We start from the raw sequence: 7,291 nt of genomic DNA on the forward strand, positions 1-7,291 counted from the left end.
GCATGTGGGGTTCTTCAAAAATTTCATGGAACTATGTTTTATTTAAAAACTATGGATTTCAAAAGGTTTTTTTTTTTTTTTCACCAGAATTAACTTAATTCCATCTTCCCACAGACCTTTGGAAGTTCCTTCATGCAATTCAGTCTGAGAAGCACTTAGTGGACATCTTCACTGAATACAACATCAGCATTTTATTGAGAGTTGGGAATGAGAGCAGTGACCTTTTGGATAGTTACGTGGCATCTTAGGCGTTTCCTTTGCCTGCTTTAATAGGAGGCGGGCCAGAGTTGATAGGGCAGGCTGGTGTGGAAATGATGACAGACTTCATGTCAGCAGGTTCTTTATTCTTTCAGGCTTTTGCAATACTTTCCATGAGAAGCCAGGGTGCTAAAAAAAGGAAAAGGTTTGTTTGTTTGTTTGTTTGTTTGTTTTTGTTTTGCTGCTCCCTTTAGCTTCCATACAGTGGTGATTGATGTCTGGGCAGGGAGGTTAACCCACAGTATGTTCTGCTTCAGTAAAGGTGGTTGCAAGCTAACTGCCTGGTACTTGCTCAGTGCTGCTCACATACAGAATGCAATTTCTTCTTCCCCTTTTCCAAGTAGGTAAATGAAAGAATACATCTCTGGGAAAAACCAGAGAACAACGTGGCCTTTTTGATTAAGATTAGAATAATCACATCCATGATTACCGAGGTGCTCTTATCCGGTGAGCCTCATCATTCTTTATGAGATTAGTAAAATTATTGAGTATTATTTTGGTAGCCTCTATGCTTTCATCTCATATAACACACGGGATAGGAATTCCAAATGAGTAGGGCTTTCTGGGAACCTGAATTCTGGTCTGTTTGTAGTGTGAAAGCTGGGGAGGAAAGGGGAAAGTTAAAAGGGAAGGGAGGTTTTGCAATGACAGTGATCTAGCTCAGATTCATTCCATCAACTCCTAGAGCTGTTCTTGAAATAGGGATAATTAATATAATTAACACATTGCAGCAAAATAACCCACCCAAATATTAACAAAACGTCTTTCATAAGAAAAACACAAAATGTGGTTCTGTCATTTTATTTCTGTTTGGGAAGGCAATATTATGAAGGAATGTGAAATCCCTTAATTAGATACAATTTAAAAGCCAGACAGAAAATTGAGATGCTGAGAATTCTACCTAGAGAAGCAATATTCACACTCAAGAGCATCAGACAATGTACCACACACAGACAGATGTTCTACTGTAAATTAAGATTATCTCATCACACCAGAATATAACTCTGTTAAGACCACATTAAAATACATTTCAATCACAAGTTATAGCTTCATAATGAGATTAAAAGTCTACCCTGGCAGATGTCTTAAGCTAGATTTAAGGAAATTCTGATTCTGTTTGCATTCTAGGTGTTTTCTTGTATGGATATAACTTTCACAGCTAGGAAGGAAAGCAGGAGCTAAGGCAAGGCTTAATCTGAAACTAGATATGGTGAGTGTTCCACAAACACAGAATTGTGAATTGTTCATGTGTCCATATCTGTTCAGTGGGTTATTAGAAAGAACACTGGCCTAGGCATCACCAACATTAGTTTCTATGCCTGATTTTGCAGTACTTCTAGTGTAAAGAATACAGAATTTGGGGGTCGGCATTATGGCATAGTGTGTTAAGCCACCGCCTACAATGTAGGCATCTCATATGGGCGCCAGTTTGGGTCTCGGCTGCTCCACTTTCGATCCAGCTCCCTGCTGGTGCCCCTGGGGAAGTAGCAGAAGATGACCAAATGGCTTGGGCCCCTGAACCCTAGTAGGAGACAGAGGAAGCTCCAGACTTCTGGTTTCTACCTGGCACAGCTCCTGCCTTTGCGCCATTTAGGGAGTGAATCAGCAGATGGAAGATCCCTCTCTCTTTGTAACTCTGCCTTTCAAAAAAAATCTTAAAAAAATACAGTACAAAATTTTAGGATTTCAAAATAATCAAGGGCTCTAAACCGCTCAGCACCATCAAGGCCATGTGACCCTCTGATCTGACTTGAAGACATCCAGCACTCACACCCTGATTACTGGCCCAATAATGAACTTAAATCTCCTATCCTGCAAAGCTGTACCCCGCAGAGGCCTACATTTAATGCCTAGACCCCCAATTAGTGATTCAAAAGACTTCCTATAGCCTTGTTAATTATAAAATAAACGTCTTGGGTGTCTATCCCCTCCACTCCAGCCCCTTTCTCCCCAACCCCCCAGGCACACAGAGCTTAAACTACTTGGGAGGTATTTAAACCCTGGTCCTTTTTCCCATCCCTACTTTAAATAGATGTGTTAAATAAAATGGCTTGAAGGCTTTTAAGCCTCTAACTGCTGGAAGAATTAACTAGTTTCCAACTAGTCCCAATGAGAATTTAATGACCTTTTAAAAAGTAAACATGGGCTTTAATTCTATTCTCACCTGTGCTGATTGAGTTTTTCTTCTCTCAGTAGATTTTCTCATACTTTTCTCACCTACACCTTCCCTGCTGCCTGCTCTGCCCTCCCGCTCCCCCCGCCCCCGCCAATGTACAAACTCCACCTACAAATTGAGGTGAAATTTACAAGTTCTTACTTGACTTAAAAGTGGCATCATCACAAATTAATGGTATAATTATGATAACTCTTGGGACAGTCACTGTGGATGGACTTATCTGGAGAGAAAGATTTTTTAGGTTTCTGTCTTTTCCTGATAGATTGCAGCATGTGGGTAATTGTTTAAAAACTTTGAAGATTCATTAAGATCTTTTGCTCAAGACCCTGTGCTAAGCTGTATTGTACAATATTATTAGCTCAGGGTGTTCAACAAACAGCTGGTAACAATGAATATGATTGAATCCATGAAATACTTGGTGGCATCTCCAAACATCAAACTGTTTCATTATGTTGAAACTTTATGTCAGATTTGGGAACAGCCTTATACTATCATTTTGCAGCACATTTTAGAAACTATAGAAACTTCCCAAGATACTTCTGTGATAACCAAAAGAACTCACAAGAAAGCATAATACAATGAGGGTCAGTTGTCGTAGTCCAGAAAATAGGACTCCTAAAGGACCTTCCTTTAGTATGTAAGGACATTGACCTGAAGGACACTGCGGGGGGCCTCAGAAGCAAATCTCTCACCGGCCCTATCCTGCCCTTCTTTGTCTTGTTCCGTTTTTCTCCGTTAAGGCAGGCCACAGAAACTAGCATGCCTTTCTCTTAAGGGGGATCAAGAATCTATAACTCCTAACCTGCAAAGCCAGCCACAAAACCTAGAAATACTACTCTTACTTCCCCCTGCCTCTCTGTGTAGGAGCTGGCCATGACCTGCCTTGTCTGTTAGTTGATCATAAACCCCTCTTTCCAGAAGGGGTCCTGCCCTGTACCATGGAGGAGGGGATGCTGCACAGGGAGGCCAAGAGGAATCCCAACAGATCTTGTGTAATTCCCCTCACAGCGTATTACCATTATGTCATCCTGTTTTCTGTTCAGTCACATTTCTAAAATCTAATCATGAAATGGACAGTGTTCCCTGAGTCTTGGGATCTTTATTTTGAAGTTCAATCCATCATATAGGACTTTGATTAAATGTATTTGTTATGCTTTTCTTTTGTTAACCTGTCTTTTCTTATAGGAGTGTCAGCTCTATGAAGGATGAGGAAAGGTACCACAACTTCCACTCCTGCACAATGTACCTACTGTGTAATTTATGAACTGGCAAAAAAGTTGACAAAGCAAAATCTGATTTCTGCTCTAAAATTCAATGTTTCTGGTAGTACTTGAGGTTAGGGAAAAGTAAATACTGAAGTGTTTCCCATCTTCCTATACTAAACACACCTACACCACAGCTTTGGCCAGGAGAAGAAGATAGAGTATCAGGAAGGAATAAGACAAAGGAATAACAACAAAAGCAAGAAGGTAGAAGGCAAAAGGGGGAAAATCTTTGATCTTAAAGGGTAGAAGTTATAATACGTCTCCAAAGCGAGAAAGAATACAGCCTTTCTTCTCTGCTATTGCACCCTGATACCTTTCCCCAAACCAGAGTACAGTCTACTTGGGGAAGCCTGGGATATGTGGGGGAAAGATGGTCAGTCCAAGATAACTTTAGCTTAGAAACAACCATTCTGGCCTTTTTAAAAATATTTATTTATGTGCTTGAAACTCAGAGTTACAGATGGAGAGAGACACACACAGAGAGAGATATCTTCCATCTGCTGGCTCACTCCTCAAATGGCTGCAACATGGGCTGGGCCGGGCTGAAGCCAGGAGCTTCATTCAGGTCTCCCACATATGTGGCAGGGGCCCAAGCACTTGAGCCATCTGCTGCTTTTTCCAGGCCATAACATGGAGCTGGATGGGAAGTGTAACATCCAGGACATGAACTGGCACCCACATGGGATGACAGCATCTCAGGCAGCAGCTTTACCTGCTATGCCACAACACCAGCACCCTGGCTTGCTTTCCTTCTTTTTAAATTTATTTATATATTTGTTTGAAAGGCAGAGAATGAGATAGTGAACTCTCATCTGCTGGTTCATTCCCCAAATTCCTGCAACAGCTGGGACTGAGCCAGACTGAAATCAGAAGCAGGGACCGTAATCTAGGTCTTTCATGGGAGAGGCAGGGACCCAATCACTTGAGCCATCACCTGCTGCCTCCCAGGGTACACATAAGCAGGAAACTATAATTGGGAGCAGAGATGGGAATCAAACTCAGGCCCTGTAATATGGGATGAGGACCTCCCAAGAAGTATCTTGCTATGCCAAATGCTTGCCCAGAATTCTAGTTTCCTGATACATCCTTTTCACACACAGACACACACACACACACACACACACACAACTAGAGAAAGGAGGGGGGCACTAAAATTGGGAAGAATAGTTATTCTTTAGAAAAAGCTGTGATATTGATTATAATGGCAGTTCACTTTGTCTACTCACTAATAGTTTCCACTTAGAAATGTGATCAAAATGCATTTGGCTGTACACTAAAATATTTATAATTATAAAGCCTTTCAAACAGGCAAGCACAATGAAAAGTACAGAAAATAATATAATGGCACCAATATATCAACCTGTAAATCTAAAAGATTCTCCATATTTGCTTTGGATCACATTCTAATCCATTTTTAAAAGTCCACCCAATGTTCCACACTCCTCTCCCTTTTCCCCACAGCCCTAGATAAACATGATCCTGATATTGATATGTGTAATAGATACATTGATAGTTAAACCACCACTTCCAGTTGGCCATTCAGCAATGTAAGACTTGTTCTCCCACTTGCTGAGAAATCTGTGGAAGACTTCTCTCAGCTGATAGATGTAGGCAGATTATGTAAGGCCTTGCAGGTTGTGCTAAGATGTTTGCATTTCTCTTGGTGATTATGTTTATTATTTTATTGCTACATCAGCAATGAGAAAAAAACAAGAGAAGCTGCAAAAGCATGCAACTTCATGAAGATTATGAAGCAATGGAGATACTTAATGGAGGTTAAAATTGGCCCCTCCTATAGGGGGTGCAAAGACCACACACACAAAAGTCATCAGTGGTGTGATTATTCGCAGCATCTGCTATCAGGATTTATGCACCAATAGGAAGGTTAAAAATGAATTTAAGGGAATATTGGTTAACTCTGATCCGTTAGCCAAGGAGTGGAGGTGAGAAGACATCAGAAGATGCCTAAAATCTCTACAAATACAAAGGTTTACCAAACCGGTGCCTAAGACGAGGACTCTCAGGTGATACTGAAATTTGCTCTGGAGAGGAGGCATGGATTTTAAGATGGTTAAATGTTCTTTCTTCTGCCGGGTAGTTTCCTTCAAAGGAAAAGTCTGTTTTGCTTCAGCATTAGTTTTCTGCAATTTTGACCTGTCAGGCATGTCCAGCTCAGACAAGTCCTGCTTATCACTCATCTTGACTAAGAGACTGAAGATTTGAAGGCCCGTGAAAGGCTACAACAGGGGTGGAGACCGTGACTCACCCCAGCTCAGGTTAATGTTCCCATGGAGCCCTCCTGGGTGGTGTGCCTTCTGCTGTCCGCCATGGGGCTGACATCCACTGTCTTGTACTCTGAAACTGGGGCTTCAGATTCTCTTAACATGTCTTGCTGTTTCTGTGAAAGGGGTTGGTTTACATGTAGAGATCCCATATTCTAACTCAAACAATAGATCTCACCTTTCAGCTTGAAGTTTGGAGCCCCTTGTGAGTGACACCCTTAACCTTAGCTACCCCATTAGCTACCAGCTCTTCTTGGCCCCACACCTGCACATTCTAAGACTGGTCTGCTGATTGTCTCCAGCTGGTATCACTCCTCATCCTTGCATTACCGTGGTTAGGTGTTCCCTCCTCCTCCCTAATAGCACCCTCTCCCCCTGCAAGACCCAGCTGAGGACCCCATCTCCATGAAGCCCATCATACCCACTCAAGCTCTCAGTTTATTTCCCTCCTGTGTATCACCAGCCATATTTACTGGATGTCCTAATGGTCCTGAGTAATTGCTAGTCCTAGTCGAATGGGACAGGAATCAGTTTCTCCAAAAAAGGCACATGGAGTGACAGCCTGGACTACCATCCCCCTCTGGTAGATGACTTCCATTACTAGAGAAACTGTTGTCTTGAATGCTGGAAGAATGTAGTGGCTTGAGGTAGGCCAAGGTAAGGACAAGGTTCAGGCATGATTTTACACCTCCAGAATGCAAGAGCTGTAGTCATTGTCCCTCTTTTGAGATGATCTGTTAGGAGAGTATTAGATGTGGACAAAATTGAACACAAGATTCCAGTAGGAACCATCTTAGTTCAGGAATAACTGGGTGCTGGTGCTGGTGCTTTCCCTCCTCACATAGGATGTCTTGTCTGCAGCTTGCCGACATCTTGGCTGGAGACAGAAATCGCTTATGCTTCTGGAGCCATGCTGTTACAAACACCAAGCAAACAGGAAAAAAGACATCCCTTCTCCTGTGCTTCCATCCTTCCCAATTTTCCTCTGGTACAAGCAGCTCTCAGACCTGGGGCATGTTAGAATTCCCGGTAGGAGAGATAACGGCTGATATCTGGGCTCCTCTAGACCATTTGATAACAGATCTCTAGAAATGGACACATAGTTTACAAGTGGTCTCAGGAGGTTCTGATTTAGAGTAATGGTTGCAATCTACTGCTTTGCACTCCCTGCTTGTAGAACCAGGTGGCAAAGTTGTCTGCAGAAAGTAGTTTTCAGAATCCCAGTCCTGTCATCACAGAGGAATGAATTTGAATCTGAGAGATGCTAGTTTAATAAATGACACACCGTCTTCCCAGATGTGGATAAAGTT

General features: G+C 42.1%; 1 long non-coding RNA gene across 1 annotated transcript; it reads right to left on the minus strand.

Annotated features, from left to right (window-relative positions):
- Positions 1-242: 242 nt before the first annotated feature.
- LOC149127403 (uncharacterized) lies at positions 243-6,234 on the minus strand. Its single transcript, XR_016231190.1, has 3 exons — positions 6,160-6,234; positions 5,966-6,097; positions 243-387 (listed from the first exon to the last, which is right to left on the minus strand). It is a non-coding gene; the product is annotated as an uncharacterized LOC149127403 (long non-coding RNA).
- Between the last annotated feature and the right edge of the window lie 1,057 nt (positions 6,235-7,291).

The sequence above is a fragment of the Oryctolagus cuniculus genome, chromosome 3, assembly GCF_051225735.1.
Source record: "Oryctolagus cuniculus isolate XC-2025 breed Fujian yellow rabbit chromosome 3, ASM5122573v1, whole genome shotgun sequence".
In the NCBI taxonomy this organism is placed as follows: domain Eukaryota; kingdom Metazoa; phylum Chordata; class Mammalia; order Lagomorpha; family Leporidae; genus Oryctolagus; species Oryctolagus cuniculus.